The 22,898-nt window shown below is 40.8% G+C and overlaps 1 protein-coding gene across 1 annotated transcript in view; it reads left to right on the top strand.

The window, feature by feature from the left end:
* The first annotated feature begins 296 nt into the window (after window positions 1-296).
* The window catches only part of sox13 (SRY-box transcription factor 13), a 48,268-nt gene continuing 25,666 nt past the window's right edge, over window positions 297-22,898 (top strand). Inside the window, exon 1 of the mRNA XM_085353732.1 lies at window positions 297-566. The gene's annotated coding sequence lies outside the window, so the exon portion shown is untranslated. The remainder of the gene's footprint in view (window positions 567-22,898) is intronic.

The raw sequence follows: 22,898 nt of genomic DNA, 5'->3' as shown, positions 1-22,898 counted from the left end.
TCTAAGAGGGAGAGAAGAGGCCGTCAGTTGGTGAGGTCTCTCCAATCAATAGTCATTAACAGTGTAGTCAATGTGCGTTTCAATAGACACGGGAGCCAGTAACAGATTATCGACTCTCTCTCCCTTGATACACTCGTGTGTGTGTGTGTGTGTAAGTGTTCTCACAGCCGCCACCTGGAAATTAGTCCCTCTCCCTTTAAGTGGGAGGTGAGCTGCAGGGCGCTGGGGACGGTGAGAGTTGGAAACCCAGACAAGCAAACAGAAAGTCACCGGGAGTGAGTGAGTGAGTGAGTGAGTGTGCGCGCTCCCCGTCTCCAAAAACATTTACGCATCGCAGCAGTGTTCCGCCTGCCTCTCACTCCTCACCGTCATCTTACCACAAACAGCAGCCGGCTCTCTCCACTCCGAAGGACCGGGAGGACAAGTTCGTGCGGAGAAGCGTCTGTCCCAAACCACCGTGCTTTGCATGCGGTGAGCAATTAAAGCGGGGGAGGAAGAGGAGGAGGACGGAAGTTTATCCCCCCCTCCTGTCTCTCTGGTGGAGAGCGCAGGGCGCACCGGGACTGGTGAGTGGAAGCTTGATGGTCACTCTTCGTGGAAATATTAACCACTGTCGTTAATAAGAACTTGGGAAGGAACTTCCCAAACTCAGATCAGTCGGAATTCCACCTCATCCATCAACCTCTAACTTTCCCAACATTCCCATTTAGTCTAACTTGCACCAGCTTCTCCATTTACGCTTTCTTTTGACTTTTGACTTTAATGCATAATTATGTGGAAAAATGAGCGCTGCTCTCGACCTCACTGCTCCGCTACACAATTATCGAGTGGTGTGGGAAATTATTATTATGATGATGGCGGTGGTGATGGGGATGATGTCAGTTCTGTTGGCAGATGCAAATGAGCGGATATCAGCAGGTTCACCGAGAATAGGCACAGGTGTCAACGTTTTAGCAAAGACTTCAACACCCTTCTTTTCTCCATAAAGCCCCATTTTTAGCTGATCCACTGAAGTATGGCAGTGAATAATTAGAACTTCATTAAGTTTCAGAGTGAGGAAAGTTCTCCTTGTTGTACTGTGAAATTTTGCCAGCATAGAAATATCTTTTTATAAAGCTGTGGGGTGGGAAGCAGTGGCACTGTGTTGCAGCGGTCTGGTCTGTAAAGCAGTGGAGCCCTGAGGGTCAGTGATGTCAGAGGTGACACCTTAGGCTCCTTTAAGTATGTTCAGGGGTTCTCAGCATGTTAAAAGGGTCAGGCATTAGCAAGGTGGGAAACGGTTCACAGGTCTGGGAACAGTTCAGAGGTGACATCTCAGTGCCGAGTACAAAGTGTGTGGAAGGAAGGAGTGTGAGTGTGTGTGCTCGTCTTTACAGTGGCTGGTTGCATACAAAGCTGTCCATCAGTGGGGAGTCCCTGACCTTTCTTTCTGTCAATCTCCTTTCTGTCCTCTTTCACTCTTCAGTCCCATCTTCTCACCCCCTGCTGCCCTTCATTTCTTTTTCTTTTCTTTCTTTTTTGGAGGCTAGTTTAATGCTGCATCTTCATATACTTTAGCTTACTGCACACACACACACACACACACACACACACACACACACACACACACACACACACACACACACACACACACACACACACACACACACTATCTTTCAATCTCTGCGGTGGACAACAGAACCAAGCAATGCAGATGTAAAGAGTCTGCTTGTCAGCAGCAATGTACTCCTGCTCTCCTCTCTCTTTCTGACACACACACACACACACACACACACACACACACACACACATAACCTCGAGGACTGGTTTTTCACCCTTCACCTCCACCCCCTCCCTATCCCTCCACCGGCCCCACCTTCTCTTTTGGAGCTTTGTCTTCCCAGGTGAACGGGTTCATGCTGGGGGAAAGGTGACCTGCACCTTCACTCGTGCTTTGTTCGCTGGCCCGAGCACTGTCGTGTCTCATGCCACAGCCTCGTCATATATTGCTTTCTAATTAGCAAACAGGTGTCTGCTAAGTTCATGTGCTAGCACTGCTCAAAGTAGTTACCACTGTTTTATAATAAGAATAAAGTTATAGGGGTGGAGTGAAGTTTATATTTGTTTCCTTTGTTTACTAGAAATTTCCACCTACATGGCAAACCACAAATGAAAGGTAACGTTATAAAGAATCAGGAACAAACTGATGTAATCAGAGTTTGGTTGTTCAAGCTGACTGTGAAAGGGAGAACATTAGCTGCTTCTAATACCTGACAGTTTGTTACTTTGCGCTCTCATGCTTGGCAGTTTTGGATCCTTGTTAGGCCAGAAAAGCGATGTCAACCTTGGACTCCTGGGTTTTTTTAATGGGCGTGTTATCGACCAACTAATGAATCAGTTAATTGTGAAAGCAACTGTAGCCACAGTTTGGGCTCATTTATCAATATTGTACCATAAATGGAGCTAAGCATCAGATGTTCTCTAAAACGTTGTTGTTGTCATTGTTGCACTTGCTGCTGTCCTGTAGGTGTTTGTGAAAGATTGGGCATGTCATGATTGAAAAGAGATGTCAGTAGGTTTTTGTGGGTTTAATTTATACTGGGCACAGTAAAGAAGATTAAAGTTTATGAATTCACATCCACACTTGGTCTTCCTGTGAAGCGTGATAACAAATTGTTGTAAGCAGGCGTGTTTACAATAAATCTACTGTTAGTGGGTCATTGTTTGTACCAATTTTTTAGACTTGAAATTTGTGCGCTCCAGTCCAGTGTGTGTGTGTGTGTGTGTGTGTGTGTGTGTGTGTGCACCACTTCCTATGCATTGGATGTCTCCATCAGGGCAGCAGAGCAGACTAAGTTTTTTCCTCGTCTTTCCTCCTGACCTCTTGTATCCTCTGGACATTGTTCTCTGAATCCTATTGAACCAGGAGTCCACAGATAAACAGCACAATGGAGAATAATGGTGTGTCTGTGTGTGTGTGTGCGTGTGTTCCTCAGCCTGTCCTTTAGCGCAGTGTGAGGCCAAGCCAATCAAAAAACCCCACCATCACTGCATTTTCTCTTTTGGAAGAATCGCAACAAGCATGAGCGCTACATACATCACTACATCACTCTGCCGCTTGAGCGACAGTATAAGCATGTTGTCTGTCCGACTCTTCAGACGGGTCGGCATAAGGACTTCACTTATATTGTGCAGCAACCTAGAAATTAAATATACGGTGACAGAGTCATATCATTGTATCACATCAGCTCACTGTGCTTTAAATTTTTGCTGTTAATCCATCTTCCTGAGGGTTAAACCTCCAAACTGAACAAATTAAATTAGTTTTCATGTGCAAAGAATTTGGACAATGAGATTTAAAAATGAATAACATAGTGTAGTATAGTCGACAGTCGATCAGCTGAATCATTATTTAACCCAGGAGTCTTGAACCTGCAGCTGGTCCTGAATGTGGCTGTTTTGTCCATCTCTAGATAAAAAGTAGAAATGAATATTTAAAAAAAAAAAATTATTCCTTTAACCCTCTCAAGGCAGGCATTGCCGATTTGCAACAGTTAAAAACTAACAACCTGATTACCCCACATACATATTTTATGAGTTTTTTTACTCAGAAGTACCACTGCAGGACTTAGTTGTGCATTAGCAACAAAAAGTTTAATTTGAGCCTGAGGGGGTTAAGTGGTTCTTTACATTCTTCATCACATTAAAAAAATATTGTGTCATAGCACAGAACAACAGTCCCTTGTGGTGTGTGATACTTTAAACTGTGTACAATATATTAAAGCTAATCAGATTCAAAGCGCCCTGCAGAGGATAGTTACAGACAAACATTTTAGAACTGTGGTAGAAGTTTTGCAGTGTTTAGCACTGCTGCCTCACATCAAGAAAGTCTTGGGTTCAACTCCAGCAGGCAGATGGACCCTTCTGTGTAGAGTTTGCATGTTCTCCCTGTACCTGCATGGGTACTCTGCCTTCTCCCCTTTTCTGGAACTTGGTTGTCTGTGTGTTAGCCCTGCGTTAGCCTGGTCACTTGTTCAAGGTGTAACTTGCCTCTTCCTCTAAGACCTCAGTTGGAAGAAAATGGATGGATAGACTCTCGCTTTTACATGTTTCTATTAATTAGTAATGAGCAGTCATACACAATTCCAACACAGACAACTTAGCGATAGCCAGTTTAGTAGTGCCTAAGTCCTTTTCATTCTTTTTATTTTATTTATTCCATATGCTGCTGTGAAAAAGATTGGCGTTGAAAGAGTTTTGTTTTACAAAAATGCAAAATGACAATAAAGAATTTGTTTACTTTGGCAAATAAACCTGAAAAAGTAAACAGTTAAAACATTTTTTTCATAAACCGTATTATTCAAAATATTCCTCCAGCCTGCTGTACTATTGTTATATGTGGTAAAAGATTTAAATTATTCACACCTATTAGTAATGTTGAAAGGGTTTTTTTTATGTGGGCAGCAGGTTCATAATAAGGCCCAATCATGTTTGAGATTTCTTTTGGTCAGAAATTGTTAAAAAACAACAACAAAACAGCTCTTTGATAGTAAAGTTTACCTGACTTAACACTGATTTAACTATATATTCAAAAAAGTTGCATGTTTTCTTATCTCTGATGTGATGATTTACTGCTTTCCCTACTTTTGCATGTTGGCTGGCTAAAATATGACAGCTTTAAATGTAAGAAAACATTTTCAAACAATTTAAATAAAAAAAAAATTCACAGTTAGATATCGAAAAATTTGTATTTGTAGTTATTATCATTTTATTAACATAATATTAATAATTATTATAATATTAATTAATTAATTAATTAATTACTCTTTAATTATAATATCAATTAATTACTGTGGTAATAAGTTCACATGTGATAGAGTTTAGAGACTTGTACTTATATTGATACTTCTGCAAAGCCAACGTTTAACAATCCCTTAAAACATATAAAATCATGTGTTGTGTTTATAGAACATTATTAGAAAAGAAATTCAGCCAGCTGATTGTTATAAAAACAAAATAATATCTACCTTTTAATTTTGACAAAAATCCGTTCAAATCGCAGTATTTTATGGCGTCATCGCTGCCCACTGTTGGACAAACTATGTAATGGCAACACTATACCTAATGTCCCACCTTCATCTACTCTTAAATGTCTTATTTGCCTTTTTTTCTGTCTTATCTTGTAAAGCCCTTTTTTCTTTGTTTTTAAAAGGTGCTACATACATGAAGTTTATTATTATTACTATTAATATTATTATTATTTTCTGAGTCAAGGCTAGCCTCTCAGACCTGCGCTTCAGTTTCTTATTACCCACTTTTACTCTTACTGCACCTGACTTGTGTATAGGTGTATCTCCCGTAAAACGTCTCACTGACTTATCTTTTGGTCTGCAAAAACAAAAAGTTAAATTGAGCAAAAGTAATTTGGCTCCTCGTGCAGAAATAATGTGCAGACCAGTTTAAATGGCTGCGTGTTCAAAAGCTCTCCCGCCTGGTGCCTGCCTAAAGGAAACATCTGTTGAATGCAGTTAGAAGAGACTCATAAAAAAGTAGGTAAACTGTGACATATTAGGTGTCAGTCACCAAGATCAGTAATAACTTTGCTTTGTTGTGTTTTGTGGCAACAAGTTAATCAACTCTTGCAATGCTTTAAATCATGTTCAGTGAATTGTTTTTGAGTGCATTTGGATTATTTGATTAATCGATGGCGCTGTTGATGCTATTTGCTGTTTTTCTTAAATGAAAATATGCTGAATATCTAAAAAAACTGTTTTTTTTTCTGGTAAAAACAGTGCTTAGATATTCAGTTTAATTTGATGAAATATTTCTGTTTAAGATCACACTGTGTAAATTCCTGCCTGTGTTCAGGCTTCTCTGGTGACGAAGGTGCTTGGCTTTTATAAAGTGTGATTATTCTGGTTAATTCTTCACCATGTCCCTGATAGGAACGTGATATCGCAGTCAGCTTCTGTGCCTCACAATGGGCTTTTTTGCATTATCTAACAGCCTCTTTTTCCTCGCGTTAAGCCATCGTGACCCGTGAACATGTAGTCTTTAATGATTCTGTACATCACTATCACAAAGACCAAAGTGTGGTGCGTCGAGCACACGTGCCGAAGAGAGGGAGCTTTTGATAGAGCGGATGAACGGAGAAGTTTCAAGGTGCTCCTTGTATTCATTTCTGTTATCTCTGAAGCAAACGGGGTGAGAGAGTGCAGTAATTAAAAGTGGAGATGGAAGGATCTCAGGTGGAGATGTTAGAAGTCATGTCTTTGTGAAGGAAACACAAAGGTGGAGAGGTTGGTTGAATGCCTTTGCTTCATCTTAACATCGCTCATCACTCTTCAGAGGACTTTTTAAAGACACTTTCCACCTGTTGCCTTGGTACAGGAAAGAAAAGAAAGATAACTGTACACACTTGAGAGGAAACACACACACACACACACACACACACACACAGGAAGACTCATCCTGGGCGGGTGATAAAACACAAGTCTTACACTGGTGATGGGCCACTTTCAGAGATACTGCAGCCGCGCACACACACACCCTGCTGTGTACATCTGCACACACCTTCAAGGTAAGATACCTGCTTCAACCTCGGCAAAGCCTTCTTTTACCAAACTCACTGTGTCCTCGCGGTTGACTGTCTTGCAGGCTTATATCTGATTGCACGGTTGAAGCATCTAATCACTAAAAGCTTCACATTACACTTGTTTTGTTTATCTTTTTAAAATATATCGACGGGATTGCTGTACCCCTGGCATGCCATTCATTTACATTCTGCCAGCTGTGCTTTGAATGTGCGCTCACCCATCCGTGAATGCTGTCATAAGCCCATAAAAACGCGCCGTAAAGCCAGAGGAGGGGGGCGAAACCACAGCAGGCTATTTATCAACAGCTGTAAATCATCTCCGAAGAAGAAAGAACGGAACCCTTCTCGAACGCTGGCCCCTGCGCCGTGTTTCTCATGCTACTTTTGATCACTTTCTAATCCCTTAAGAAAAACACACAACAAGGAGAGAGGAGAAAAAAAGTTTTCTGAACTTTTCCTCTCCACGCCTGCATTGCATGCACGTGTGTTCATTCAGCACGCAATGTCAGAATACAAGCTCCTACAGGACTTAGGTGTGTTTGGCTGAATGTTGCGCTGGAGAGGGAGGCTTTTGTTGGAAAGTATGCAGCGAGTTTTTCTTTTGTCTCTCTTGTTCCCATAATGCTCGTCGCATAACGGCTCTCTATTGTTTGGCATGCGGGACGTGAATGAGCAGGTTTATGTAGACTTTTTCGTGCCCCTTAATTTGAAGAACGTACAAAGAACAAAAAAGGAATAAACATGATGATGAGTGGATTTTGTGCCACTCTCATCAAGATAAAAGTGCGTTAAAGAGGTTATTATTGGCTTAATAGATAGCATTAATGCCTGCACTGATCAGGTTCGCTGACAGTTTATTCATTTTTTTTGCTGCTGAGTGACATAAAGGCCTTATTAAATTACGTTTCAGCGCCTTTTACTGCTTTCTCAGAATTAACCAACAGATTTGCATGGCTATCAGAGAAGTGCACATGGACATACGTCTGTTTTTGTTTGCCACGGTTAAAGATAAAGGTATAATCGGCTTGTTCCCACCCTTTTTCCAGCCGATTTGTTTATTTCTGAGAGAATTCACAAACACTCTATTGATAGACGAGCCCTGCACACACAAATAAAAACACACCGGTTTCCTGGTTCATTTACATGACTTTCTCCTGCACAACGCTGCTCTGTTGTTATGTGAAACCTAAATTTTCAAAAAAAAAATTCAGGACACAAAACTGTATACCTGTTTGTTGTGTGTGTGTGTGTGTGGGTCTATAGTGCCATTTGCAAATGACCAGAGACCGTTTGTTTGCTCCGCAACAGCTCCACCAGCATGATTTGCATTTCCTTTTTAAAAATCAATGAAATCTAAAGCGACAGTAGGCCATTATGTGCCGGTTTGCTAGAAGTTAGTTGCGTATTTGAGTTTGTGGTGTATGTGTAGCATGGAAAACAGGCCAGCGCTCCTCCGCTGCATTGAACTTCTTTGATGACTTATCATTTGTGGGGTAACATTAGATTGTATTAATGTTAAATGAAAGAGGGGGCATAGGGGCGCAGACACACATCGTCGGTAATGCAGGAGACACTCTTCTGGCTTTTATCTCCCACTCTCCACAGCTGAGCGCGATAACTTGTCTAAAATCATGCGCTCACATGCATCCAAGCTGTTGTATCTCTGCAAAATAAAGAGAGAAGCGAAGCCGAGTTACAGCAGTGGACACCGTCATCCTCCGAACACCAAACCTTTGCTGTTCTTACTGCTGTTCCTTTGAGATGAGATAAGGATTTAGTTTTCCATGTTTTAATTCTTGTTCACTTTCTTTCAGTTTTATCGCAGCCTGAAGTTTAACACAATTGAAGGCAAAACCACCCAGATAAATTTCTGTATGTGGCATTGAAGCACCTTATCAGCCCGTCACCTCCAAAAACAAAAGATGCCTGCTAACTGGAAAGAATGGTCAGCTTTCTTTTCAAATCCTAGAGCTATATTTAGTTTACTCTTTAAGCTACTTCATTAGTCAGCAATAGTATTTAACTAGAAGTAGTCAAAATTGGGGGAAAAAAGCATTTAAAGTTGTTTTTTTTCTTTTTTTTAAAAAAAGGCTCTGTAATTAAAACAGCTGGGCACAAACAGCAGGAAATAGTGCACTTGTCTTGGGACTATTTTCAGCTGTGGATTCGTATGCATTTAGTGCTCTAGTGAGTATTTACAGCAGCAGCACAGGTGTGTGCCACAGTAAAGTACAGTGTGTGTGTTTGTGGCGTTGAAAGAGCATGTCAGCCGGTGCAAAAGCGGGCCTGAGTCAGAGCAGTTGTGAAAACAGCAGAGCTCCGTGAAACAAAGGAATTAAAAACGATAACACAGTAGTTGCTGGCAGATTCCATCAACTGCTGATTTTTGGCTTTCTTCACCTTATTCATTCACAAAACGAAAAGCGTGGAAAAACACAAGCTTACCCTCTCAAAAATAATCTGCTTGGCAAAAAGTGTTCAGTCCTGTTTGTCAGCCTAAAGTTAACCTTTAGCTGTTTCTGCACATCTAATAGGAAAGGCAGCAAATCCATTTTTCTACCTGGGCTCTTCTTTCTTCTCTGTCATCTGGCAGCCCAGGAGATAAGCACGCTGTTACTGAATCTAAGAAAAAGGAATGAAAAGAACCTTTTCATTTTCTCCCCAAAAGTCGAATGACCACATTTTTTGTGGTTAATGCAGATAAGAAGAAGGGTCTGCACGGGGTGGAGGTCAGAGTGGATGGATGGGTTAACAAAACATCAGACAGTTGGGTTTTAAAAAACAAACAAACATTGACTATTGATTTGTGGCTGTGACTACATGTTTGTTATTACATTATATTGTGATAATGAAGACCTGCTAACCTTACCTTAGTAACTATTTTACTCCATATCACCAAGCCGTTTTGTATGTAAATCCAACCAAACTTTTACCGTAATGTTAACACACCATAACGGTTTTATTAATGTCTTTGTATCGCTGCCATCTATGATGCCGCATCAGATCAAAAACTCTTTCAGTGTATTTGAGCAAGTGAAAACTTTTGCTATATAAAACATGGTGTTGTAGGCAGCTAGTTACTGAGTGCAGGCAGCTGGTAGTACTCAGTCAAGCTCAGCCCCAAGATTGCTTTTACACTTATTATTAAACTATAAGTCGTAGTTGCTTTACACACGGTATATGCTCACTGGTCACTTTATTAGGTATACTTTGCTTGTGTCAGGTTGGACCCCTTTTGTCAAACGTGGTGCATTGCATTGAGATCTGGTGACTATGGAGGCCAGTGAAAATGTTGTAGCACATTATACTGGTGGAAGCAGCCATCGTAAGATAGGTAGTGGACATAAATGGACATCCTAAGCAACACTGCTCAGGTAGGCATTTAAACAACCCTGAACTCGTACAAAGGGGCCCCCAAAGTGTGCCAAGAAAATATCACTACTCCACCAGCACCAGTCTGAACCTTTGATACAGGGCAGGATGGATCCATTTTCTTGTTCTTGTTGACAAATTCCAAATCTGTTATGTTGCAGCAGAAATCAAGGCTGTGTGTTTCCAGTCTCCTGTTGTGCAATTTTGATGAGTCCGTACGAATCGTAGCCTCAGTTTTTCTGTTTGTAGCAGGCGGAAGTGGCATCCGACGAGGTCTTCTGCTGCTGTTGCCCATCTGCTTCAAGGTTTGACCTGTTGTGCGCTCAGAGATGCTTTTTGGTTGTAACAAGTGGTAATTTGAGGTCAGCTCGAAGCAGTCTGGCCATTCTGCTCTGACATCAACAAGGCATGCTCTCCCACTTTCTGTTTTTCAGATCATTCTGTGGGGCAAAATCCCAGTAGAACTCCAGTTTTTACGACATCCTGATGTACAGCCTGAACTTCAACAGGGCGTCTTGATTGTGTCTACATTTGTGAGTTGCTACCGTGCAATTAGCTGATTAGACATGTAGCCTAGCAAGCAGTTGAACAGGTGTACCTAACAAAATGGCCAGTAAGTGCATATCCTGACTGTAGAATATCTAGAGCTCCCCTACTGCTTTCTGTTCTCCTGCTTTCATCTCTCTTTCTCCTTCTTGAACAGGCCTCTCTATGTGAATGGATTTCTCTGTAAGCCCTAACATAAGAGGCAGTGGGGCATATTGTGATTTTTATGCAGAGCTTCTGTTGTGTATTCCTATTTTCAGGCACTATCTTGATGTATGTGCTGTGTAGTCAGGGCCATGGGCTGGGTCTGTGTGCGTAGCGAGGCGGACTGTGTCATTACGGCGGTCAGCCAGCTACTTCAGACATGATCTCCAGCTTATTGGAGCTGGTTAAGATCTATGGCACTAAGTTGTTGCATACGCAGCTGTACTTGTGAAGCTGAAGCACACATATGCACTCGCGTGTGCGCGCGCACACACACGCAGCAAAGACCTCCTGCAGTTTGCCAGTGCCGAAACAAACAGTCCCTCAGCAGAATCACCTGTTGTGCTCCTACTGCTCAAAGGCGTTGCCATAGTAACGTCTCAGAGTCCTGGCCTCTTGGTCTATGAGACCCTCTGCAAATATAGACCCCCCCTCTCCCCCCCACTACTGCTACCACCATGACCATTAGAAACTCCTGAAAACATGCACACACACACACACACACACACACACACACACACACACACACACACACACACACGTTATGTACATGTGGGTGCTCTCAAGAAGCAGTAAATGGAGTGAGGATATAAAGTGTGCCAGGCTAAAGGAGAGAGAGCACATTGTGAGAGTCGGGCCTCCTTTGTCTGAGCTAGCCTGAAGGAGCAGGGGGTGGAAAAGGGAATGGGGGTGGAGGGGCTTTGTGAAGGAAGAGGAGAAAAAAAGTGGCCTTCATACACATCCTTTCTTCTCCTTCTCTTGTTCTATCTCTTTATTGGGAGTGTGTTTTGTCTTCTCTCTCCCCACTCACCACACCACCACCTCCTCCTCCTCCTCTGATAAATGCCACAGTAGCCTTTCGCTAGCCGCCACAATAGACGACCTGTTTCGGTGAACGCAACGGGAAGAGAGAAAAGGGAGCGAGAGAGAGGGAGAAAGAGGGACGAGAGTGAGACATGAAAAGAAAGATGGCTGCTTTTTAACCTGTGCTTCTGAAAAGCAGGAGAATAAAAGGGGCTGTGACTAAAGCCAGAGTCCTGTTCTCCTCTCTTTTCTCTCTCCTCGGTGTCTTTGTGAAGGGCACGGTTGTGTCATCAGCCTATTTATACATCTTATTTAGAAAGCTTTTGAGAAAGAGAGAGGCAGTGGTCATAGAGAGAGCACATTATGAAGCGTATTAAGCAGGATTTAAACACAGAGGACGGGTTAGATGTGTTTGACGTTGATGTTAGTGTACTGGAGACATACAGTCACATAAAGTTAACAACTGAGTTAACTCTAAATGTTACTCAGACTTACTTTTTTATCACTCTGGAGTATTTTCATATGGATGGCTGTAGTGGAAAACGAATGCATAGACTTTGCATCAATGTGTAAAAAGTACCATATTATAGAAAACCTAGTAAATCATGCATTTAAATGTTGTAGAAAATGAAAAAAAGTACATGTATCATCTGCAAATTTTGAAAAAACAAACAAACAATAGAAGCGTGCATTATACTGTCACTGAATGGAGTACACTGTGTAGCGAGATCAGTTTCAAATTTGTATACTTGGAGTATTTTAGTCGGTGACAACGAATTCTATTTTAATCCATTTTTTTGTTGGCCATATGATTTGAATAAAACCTCATTTGCAAGAGAGCTCTGGCTGTATTAAAAAAGACAGGGTATTGTGGTAGGAGCATCACAGTATACCTGTACTGATGACAGTGACATTTCAAAGTGAAATGCTTTATAATACAATTACATAAAGTGTATAACATGGATTTGTTAATACTGTAACTAGTAGTACAGTTTCCTGTGTTTGCACAGTTCTTGCTGCAGACTGCGTCCACCTCTCTACACTTGAGTGATTTAAGTCATCCCATTGCCAAAAAAGACTACGACACAACGCTATTTTTTAGTGTAGTTTTCAATCACAACTTTTAATTATTTTAATTACTATTTTCTCATTTTTTTCTTTCTTTTCTTCCATAATTTTCCATTGAAGCACATATAGGCAAAGGTCAGCTCTACTCTAGTCAATATTCTACAAATGTTAACTTTCAGCCAAATACACTATGGAGGTGCATGCTGTAAGAACATATAGGCATCACTGTCACGGCTGATATATTTCAGTACAGTGGTGTTACCATGATTAGTAGTACTGTGGAATATTTTTATATTCCATATAAAAACAGACAAACACAGACACATAAGTCTTATGTTTATTTTATCTATTTCTTTTACATATATGGACAACTACTAATGGATTTGTCCTTTTTTAGTGTTTTGGACACTGAAACACTTAATTCTGCTGAGAATCACAAACAATCCGTGCTTGAAAGCAGCGCATTGAAGCAGCACAGCAGCTGCTGTCTGGAGAGCCTGTGAACTTTAAACTGTGCTCTTACCTCGCCTCACGTACCTGTTGACTGGGAAGATTGTTGAGCTGAATCTTTTCAATATTGCCTTAAAAGTCTTTTTTTTCCCTCTTCACCTCCCCGCGCTGTTTTTCTGTGCTTGTAAAACCCTCACAGTTGTGCTGCTTCTGTTGGAAAAGAGAAATTAAATTGATGGCATGCATTTGTCTGTATTCGCGCATGCTGCTCTATCTGACAAAGATGAGAAAGTAATTCCATTCTGCATCAGTCTGCTTTAGTTTAGCAGTCAAATACACGGACTGTATGTTGTAAATTGTAACAAAGTGCAGTAAATTGGGACTTTGTGTGGCAACAAATACCCAAACTTTTATTTTGGAGTACACCAGTGTTGGCTGTGGTTGCTTCTACCTTGTTAAAAGAGAAACACAAAAAGCTTGTGCTTATCAGTTCTGCTGAAAGTCAGCCACACCGCAACAAGATGAATAAGAGAAACCACAACCCCTTACACCGTCACTCAATAGAACAGATGAAAACGAACAGAAGACAGTAGTATGCAAACCAAGGTAGGATGCAAAGTCAAAACGATTCCTTTAATGAGCGATGTCAGGGGTTAGTAATATTCATCTTTAAATGTAAATTCTTGATTGTTCTTATCAGAGATAGACTGAAGCTGTTTGACAAATACCACACAGAGCTTAAGACAAAGCCTGACTCATTCCTGTATTAATAAGAAGGACTGAAATGGGACTGCTTTTGAAATCAAGCAGTTGTCCCTGATCTCTTGACGACAGACAAAAGTCTTAGTGGTTTTGCTGAAGAAACTAAGCACATCTTTGTGGTCTGTGTTGACTCATACGCAGTGCGTGTTCAGTCTAAGTCCTTGTTAAACCTTCAGCAGATACAGATAATTTTTTTTAGGGAGGAAGGAAACAAAAGCAGAAGCAGCGTTGCTGAAGATCTGCAGATGACTCAGTTTGGGTGAACTCATTTATAGGTGCTAATCAGTTATTCAAACTCTATGTAAATGTATTATTATAAGTTACAAATAAAAACACCTATGTGACAGATGGACAAATGCTGACATGCAAAATTTCAGCATTATGCAGGTCCTGATACCAGGGCAGCAGTTTGATAAGATATCACAACTTTTTACTGATAAAACCAGAAAAGATGGAGAGAATACATCATGGCTTTTGAGATGAATGCATTTTTAAGAGATGTGAATTTACTTTAATCACCTAGTAAGTAAGGCATTTATTTTTCTACTATTCTGAGCTCATCGGTGCAGGAAAACAAAGGGGCACGCCTTATCTAAGCTAGCCGATCATACATCGGGACTGAAAGATGATCTTAACTTGTCTCTTAGTATTCTGGTAACGTCTATGTTAAACCCATCTAATTAAAATGCATACTTCATTGTGTGGAGTATTAGAGTAACTAACTGATGTTGAGTTAGCTTGTTTTTCTGCAGCATGCAAACCAGGCCTTGATATTTAGAACCGCCCATCTCTTGTTAAAGAAATGTCCATAAAATCAATGTGATGGTTATTAGCAAAGACGATATCTCCGTCCTCTATTGTCGGGCTGATGAGGAGACAGACTCTTTTACTTGCTGATCTAATAGAAATAAACTAAATGTAGGTTTTGAAGCCTTAAGTCTCAGATCAAGCCAAACTAAGGTTTACTCCTGCTTCAGGCTTTTGCAACCAGAGTTTGCTCAGTTATTATGGTTTTCCAACTGTCCGTGATTTCATTTACCTGTGAAAAGCACAATCCTCTTCCTGTTTTGGTTGCACACTTGAGCCTCCATTTTCCCAGGGAATTTCATGTGCAGTTGGTACTGCTTGAATATAGCTGCCGCATTGGGCAACCAACATTTATTTTACAGTATAGTCAGCTAAAATTGTGATGTCACTATGAATCAAAGCACTTTCGACTCCAAGTCACATTTTAACCCTACTTTGGTAGATGTTATGCTGTCCCCTTCTACACACTTTATCTACGGTTAACCTCACGTGCACGTCTTTGTCCTCTTGCTTTGAGGTGATGGTGCCCATTTACTAAGAAAGCAGCTGTCCCACTAATGTTTCCATCTTACTGATGTTAGGATTTGTATGGGGAGCTTGTGATGGGAACTGCAAAAACTAGTTATTCAGCTCTATATTTGGTTAAGATGGCATGGGTTACAGTTGACCATAACAACAACAATAGAAGGAGGTAATATGTGTTAACCCTCTGATCGCTAAGTCATGTAAACACTTAGAACAGGTCGATATGACCAAAAATATTTATCACGATATACATTTGAAAATTTGCGATAATGATATAACTGATGATATAATTGACACTAGACAAAATACTTTACAACTCCACAACTTTATTAGTGCAAAAAAAAACCCCATCAATTTATTTTCACTTAAACAAGCAGCTGTTTTTTATGTGCATTAAAGTTATATAAAAACGTAACAGTGCAAATTCCTTGCTGACAGTTTAACCAAAAAGCATTTCCAGTGGAAACTGGCCGACATATCCTCAGCATAACCATGTATAATATCCACAAAACTTAAAAAGAGGTTATACACACACAATACGGTAATATTATGTTGAAGCACAGTACGTATCACTCCGCGAGGCTGCTGCCTACAATAGCCGTAATGCTCCGACAATCCATCAAGCGGTGTGGGTTCGTAGCTTAGCAAAGTTGTACTGAAACATTTGACAGATTTTCGAGTGCCGTGTACCACATAAAATCATTTCGAGGTCAGTAAACACAACCAGAATTCATACATAAGGTGCACGGGATTATAAGGGGCACTGTTGATTTTCATAAGTGTGCCGTATTTTCCAAAAAACACGGTAATAACGACAGCCCGCTAGCATGCTCTACCAAAAATAGTGCTTTGTTGTGTATCTGATGGACGAAAGCCGCTTTCGCCCTTCTCATTCTCCGTCGCCACCATGCTTTTTCCACCATGTGCGTATGAAAACAAAGGCACTGCGCATGCGCATTTTATCCATATTCTATCGCGATATTTCATTTTCTTATCGTTGCCCAACATTATACCGGTATTACCGTGAAAGGTATGATATGGCCCAGCCCTATAAAAACTAAACTGTATTGTGGAGAAAGGCATCATGTACTATTCTGGGGAAAATACATAGTTTTTAATATGTCTCATTTAGAATGAGTGTTGACTTGTTGACTTAGAGGAACAATACAATAAAAACAAAGATGACATATTCTCATTGACTGGAGATTATTTGTACTTTTGTATTTTTCGGACAATAAAGCACACTTAAAATCCTTTAATTTTCTCAAAAATCGACAGTGTACCTTATAATCTGGTGTGCCTTATGTATGAATTCTGGTTGGGCTCTCAAAAATCTGTCAAAAAATGTTTTAGTATGACTTTGGTAAGCTACAAAGCCACACCTCTTGATGGATTGTCGGAACATTATGGCTACTGTAGTCAAGAGGAATCTGGGTCCAAAACTCCGTCTGCTTCAGATCCCGAAGTCAAACAAACACTGAGAGTAAAAAGCTGTCTAAATTCTTTCATCTGTAATAAAATGATCAGCGTTGCTGCTTCACCAGGTGTAACAATTAAGTCTAACATCCAGGCATCCATGAAAACAGAAGTTATTCAATTTAACTGAGTTAGAAGTTAGCAGGAAGTTAGCTACATGTGCTACATGGTGGCTAGCTACACAGCTATGTTAGCATAGCATAAACACAGTGAAGCTTGAGGATGAAAGCCAACTTTTTTCCACTCGATAAAAATTAATGTGAGGGTTCCCGATGGTTAGGGACAAATGCAATCGCATGGCAGGATGCTGTAAACGGACCAAACTTCATTTAGGAGAACGACTGAGATAATCCATCCACAATACCAGGTTAGTCATTAATAAACTGCAACAACACGTGAACAGACAAGCTGCGAGAGACTTCAACATTAATGAATCAATGGTACACAAGTGGAGGAAGCAGGAAGAATTAGTTGAGTAAAGTTTGACTTATCTGACTGTTTTGTTTCGCTTAATGCGTCTTATAATTCGAAAAATACAGTATGTATTTGCTGCAGCATTTAGTATCATATTTAAACTATTTGGCACTCTTGTAAGTGAAACTCTTTAGATATGCTATCTTAAATTTCTGATAGCAGAATTTTTCATTTAATGGTAAATTAGGAAAATGTTTGATGTCTACTTTGTACGAATAAATATAGGTATACTTGTGTGTCATTTCGTTTGATTAGCTCACAGCCAGAATATATTTCCCCATGAGTTTCTTCTACTGCAGGTTACTTCATGTATGCCACAAACACCATGAGCAGTGCATAGAATGATTCTAGTACCTCAGATTGTCAGGAAGTCTATTCAGGGGCCAGCAAGCAGAATTATTTTGTTTTTCTTGCCACGCTCATGGTGTGTGTATGAGATTTTCAATCCTCTTGCTTTCTTATCTGACATGCAAAACATTTTTTTCTTCGCTCGTTCGTGCCGCTGCTGATTCTCAAATGTATTGTGATGTAGGGCTGTTCGATATAACGATATATATCGGATGACGATATAAAAACGTCTATCGTTTCATTTTACGCTATCGTTTGTTTCGTGGTGTCGCAAAATAAACTGTTTACAGCAATATTTTTTTCATCGTTTTGATGGTTACTGTAGTGGCTATATTAATTTCTTAAAGTTCTCTCTTTCTCTTATATTTTATATAACCACACTACAGATGGACAAGTGCCTGTTTTTATGCGTTGTCGTTAGCAACAACGACGGTAAAACCATCGCGTGTCCGCTTGTTTATGTTCCACATAAGCCTTTCACAATAAAGCTCAATATCCTGTTGAGACTTTTCAAAATACACTGAATCACGTGAAAGAGCAGATTATTTACGGATGAGAAGCAAAAAAGAGCCGTCAGGTGCTAAAAAATAAACCATAGACTCAAACCTTAGAACAGGCTTTTTCCCCGCAGCACGCCGTGTAATAAATACTCACAATGAAAACGGCGGCCGTTACAACTTATGTCTGAAAATGTATCGTTTCATGCATCGGTTAAAACACTCGACTCCAGCTACACGATGCAAAGCTGGAAACACTTCACGCAAGTCGAGCTGCCCGAGATTCACAGAATTTACAGAAAATGTTACATTTTTGTGATTTATATCGTTATCGGGACGATAGAATTCTTATATCGGGATATGAGATTTTGGTCATATCGCACAGCCCTATTGTGATGTGTTCCCTTCTTGTAACTATTTTCTTCCCTTTATTAAATATGGATTTTAAACTTCCAACCCAAACAGAGCTCAGTCTTCATACAATAAAGTTGCTCCACAGTGTACGAATTAATATGCATCTCTGCTAAATGTCTTCATTCATGTTGTGTCTCTTTACGTAACCTCCACTAAATCTATATTTGTTGCATTTGCAAGTACGAGGTGATGTAGAGATGTAATGGAATGGCGTGTGTGTGTGTGTGTGTGTGTGTGTGTGTGTGTGTGTGTGTGTGTGTGTGTGTGTGTGTGTGTGTGTGTGTGTGTGCTCAGTGCAGTGGGTGGACCCCTGAGGGGCAGCCCCTGAGCTGCAAGAGGAAAAGGGGAGTAAAATGTAGTCTTTGTGATGTCTCTATCACTCTATCACAGTGCGGGAGCTCCCAACACTGCTCTTTGTGTGTGATGAACTGACCAACGACCACAGAACAACAGCAACTTATCAGGCCTTATAGTATGTACACACACACACACACACACACACACACACACACACACACACACACACACACACACACACACACACGCATTCATTGCACACTAAAAGGAAAAAAGAGAAACTTGAAAAAATTGGAAAACTGTGTGTGTATGCTTGATGAGGTTATTCTTTGGACTATGCACCATGGTTCAGTACTCTTGACATCAAAAGGCCAAGAGAACAGAAGAAGAGAGGGGAAGGAAAGAGGAAGAGAGCAAGGCTTTTGTGTCTCCAGTCCTAAGAGCTCATTCTCTAATGAGGCCCAGTCAGCAACACAAGGAAGCTGCTGTGTGTGTGTGTGTGTGTGTGTGTGTGTGTGTGTGTGTGTGTGTGTGTGTGTGTGTACCCACATGTTACCAAACCTCTCCAATATTTAAAAAAAATAAATAAATAAAAAAATCCAAGACCAAAACATACTCTCACAAATCTTTGAGACCTCATCTCTCAGCGCGATCTTACAAGTGTTCAGTACAAGTGTTGTGTTGGACGGCCTTGAAATGTGATTGAAAAGCAGCTTTTGAATGTGAAAGCAGCCAGGTAGTGTTAAATAAAAGTGACTTAAACTGTTGGAGATCCAGAGAAGTAGAGCTTGAAAAGGTGTGTAAGTCAAGTAAAACTGTGTGCATGTTTGAAATTCAGGAGTTTAAAGTGTGATTTGCAATTGTGAGACAAATTGCAAAGGAATGCTCACAATAAGCTGCAGTACATGTCTTCGTTTTTTTCTTGCTCACCTGACATCATCCACTGGTTTCTAGAGTTTGAATTTTTCATCCTTAGGCCATTGAGATGTTTATTTTCTTTTTCTCAAGTCAGGGATGATTATATTTAGATGAGCGGACTGAGTGATAAAATTTCTGAAAACACTGCCATGCATCCATAAGCTGCATGAGTGCAAACTTTCTAGATACTCTGTACCTCACATCAAGTCATAATACACTATATGGACAAAGGTACTGGCCACTCACAGGTCATGAAACACGGCGTGTTTACGATGCACCTCAGCATAATGGCTTAATGGCTCACTTTGGCTGTAGTCAGCGCCTAATGTAAAGAATAAAGTAACATGCCTGACGGGACAAGTAGAACAAGAACTATTCTGTGCTGGGAAATAACTGAGTATCCAGTTCCTTTGAGGTTGAATCCCCACCAGCACCTTTAACTGTTTACGCTGACAGACACATGGCATTGCAGAGGTTCTTATTAACGACACATTTTCTCTTCACAATGACAAACATCATCACGTTGCTATATGGACCACATGGAACGGCTTCTTGTTATCTTTCAGGAGATAATTAGTGCTCGGAACAAAAGAGGGCAAGTAAAATCATGTGTGTCTCCCATGTAACCTTTGTGGAACATCATAAAGGTGCGTTTGCTTACTTGTATCTATTTACAACATAGTTGACTAAACATTGTTACCTCACTGAAGCTTTACTTATTTTCTTCAAAAAACTACTCTCGCAGCGCTGCCAAACTGGCTGATATTGTATCTCGCATCACACCAGAATTCCCTACATTTTCAGCTTGAGTGTGTCCGATCAGATTACCTCTGCACTATACACCACTGTGCACTTACGGCAACTAATTGTGGAGCTCCTTTCCCCACTTGCACGCAGGAGTCAGAGACCAAACTACATCCAACAATGTAAAATGAGAGGTAACAGTGAGGGAGGGGGCTTTATAATACTGCATTGTACATCAAAATGTTGAAATTTGTGCTTTATCAAATGATCTGATCACGATAAAGCAATCGGAGCTTTGATTAAAAAGTTTTTGGTAAATAGTAGGGTAAAGATTTTTTAAAGAAATTTTTTTTTTTTTGCTTCGTTTTAAAATCGTTTGCTTGTCTCTTTGATTCGTTGTGACCGGTTGCCTTATTCCCTTACCTTTACAACCACCCACCCGGCATTTTTCTGTCCCCCCACCCCTCCACCCCGCCACACATCCTGGAAATCATAAAAAGCCTAGAATAAAGCCGACTGTGTTCGAAAGTGTCTAAAGCCCGTGAATGTGCTTATCACACCGCAATCAAACCTGTTGGCTGGTTGAGGTCCGATCAGTGTCATGCACGTCTGTAAGCAGCAAAGGTTACCTGCAAACAGCATGCTAATTATGCAAACACGGCGGCTATACGATGGGATTTGAACAGGCTCTTTGTACTTCCCCTCTTGGGGGGGGGGCTGGTCAGAGGTAACAGAAGAGTAGAAAAGACAGGCGTTACCGGTGAGGGAGAAACACTCACTATGACCTGTGTCAGCAGATCTCTTCCAGTTCTTCCAGTCAGGGAGCGCTGTTGGATCTCCTCACTTCCACTCTGCACTACCAGGTCAGTACAGACAGCTACAGAGGGTAGATGGATAGGTGAGAGTCCAAGGTGTGCTTGTGTAAGTGTTTGTGAACATCTTTTAATTCAGTCTTGCTTTTCCTTTAAATAGACACTGATCAAAGTAGGAGATGCATGTTTCTTTAAAAAAATGAATATGTGTGTTTTTAATGCTCCGTGTTACTAATGAAGCACAACCACTGACTGAACTGGTGATGTGGTTTGCTTGAGTAATGTTTTGCTTGACGCTCTTGCCGTGATAAGGCCGAGCCAGGCCCTGTGGGCACACTGGCTCGATAGCTGGTGCGGAACGCTAAATTGTTTTATCATCCCTAATCAAATAGTGCTAGCTGCAAAACATATCCACAAACACTTGTTTATACATTGGTTCGCACTTGTCTTAACATGACTGCACAGCAGGTTGGAAACTTATAGTGTGAGTTCGGTCATGGGACACCGCTGACAATTGAACAACAAGTGAGAAAATTTCCTGAATGCGATTGTGTTTCAGAGATGAAACTGGCTACGGAAACTCGTGCAGATCAGGGTCTGAGTTATTTTACCTTTTTCTTTGTTTGTTGCATTTTTTTTTTTTTGACCTGATAGATTCTTGTGCCTGAGCCAAGTATAAGTAAGTGATTTTGTGTTTTTGTTTTTTGCATTTGGCAGAAGGAACCTTCTGCCATTACAGCTGTCAGTCTCACTACCGACAAAGAGAATGTCTTTATTTGTTTATCACCAAGTAGGCTGCTTTAGATGTCTAACATTTTATCCTGCTGCTCGCTACTGCTGAGAATGGCTCCTGGCACTCTCTCTTACGTCTATTGTGCATTCTGTGCTATTCTGCCTCAGGCAGCAGTTAGAAAGCGACAAGGACGATATAAACCCAGCAGCCTGCTCTTGTTGGGAGGGGTAAGGTGAAAAGAAAAACAAGCGGTGAGAAAAGAATAAAGAAACAAAGGAAGAAAAGAAAAGAAAGGGAGAACAACAGAAGGGATTTGCATTGCCAAGCCTCCTGGGGGGAAATGTTGGGTTTTACATGTTACAACTTGTTGGGTAACTGAAGGTTTTGTGTGAAGTGATTCTTGTGTCATGGGAAGTATAACGTTTCAGTGTTTTGAGTGCTCAAAGGAAAGGAGGCCATTTTTGTCAGAGGACAGAGGTATGCTCTCTCCCTGTCATTCTCCAGCCCCTCCCTGTCTGTTGTGGCGGGAGCGCTCAGCTCGCAGCGGGTAGTCCTGCAACAGCGCAGCCATGACTGTGGTTGGATAGCGAGGCCACTGTGGTCTGCTTTCAGAGGATCAACTCCCCGAATCCTTCCTGTCAGAGACTAATTACGTGTTTTGTCGAATGTGATCGTATTTTAATGACGCTAGAGCTAGGAATTATTAATTAATAACAAAGCTAGCCAGAGCTAGTGGTAGTTATCAGCTAACGCTAGGTCTGGCTAGCTTTATTCTAGTTTGTTTAGCTAGGTGGAATCATACGTCTCTTTAATTTTGGCTAGCAAAAACTGCAGTTGCTTGTTTTCTAAGCAGTTAGGTTAAGTTAATAACTTGCAGATATAGAAATAGAATACTTTCTTTAATATAATTATTTAATATTTTTGTCCACAAAGAAGAGCATGTTACCAAGAGATGCAACTTGCCACAAGGCAAAGTATGCAACTTCTCGGGTCTCCAGTCAATTTATGGTTCAGCAAGAGGAGCTTGCTCATAGTGTGTAGATAGTTAGGGATGGTCGGTCTGGCCGTCAGTG

Source organism: Diplotaxodon limnothrissa, linkage group LG5 (assembly GCF_057381915.1).
Source record: "Diplotaxodon limnothrissa isolate DT_005_m linkage group LG5, D_limnothrissa_male_GT1.1, whole genome shotgun sequence".
Lineage (NCBI taxonomy): Eukaryota > Metazoa > Chordata > Actinopteri > Cichliformes > Cichlidae > Diplotaxodon > Diplotaxodon limnothrissa.
Note: the sequence above shows the minus strand (reverse complement) of the source record. Positions and strands in the feature narration are given on the sequence as shown.